Genomic DNA, 289 nt, shown 5'->3' with positions numbered 1-289 from the left:
GTAAATATTCAAATACAAGCGTCTGCCTGCTTCTCCCCCCTCCCCCACCCCCTTTCCTCGCCCCATAAATATCCCGCGATCCCGCGAGACCTCCTCTGAAGGCGAGACTAATAAGGAAGGTCAAGATTATTAATGGCTTCCATATTTCTTCCTTGGCTTTGGGGTTTTCTTCCTTGTTATTGGCTTCGGAAGGAAGAGGGACTTCCTCTCGTGATCTCTCTGCCTTTCCTCCCGAGATTTGAAAAGCATTTGTGTGACGTGATACACGCTATGCATCTGGATGACATTC

Source organism: Penaeus monodon, chromosome 28, assembly GCF_015228065.2.
Source record: "Penaeus monodon isolate SGIC_2016 chromosome 28, NSTDA_Pmon_1, whole genome shotgun sequence".
NCBI lineage: Eukaryota > Metazoa > Arthropoda > Malacostraca > Decapoda > Penaeidae > Penaeus > Penaeus monodon.
The sequence above is the reverse complement of the archived record's forward strand: the minus strand, read 5'-3'. Positions refer to the sequence as shown.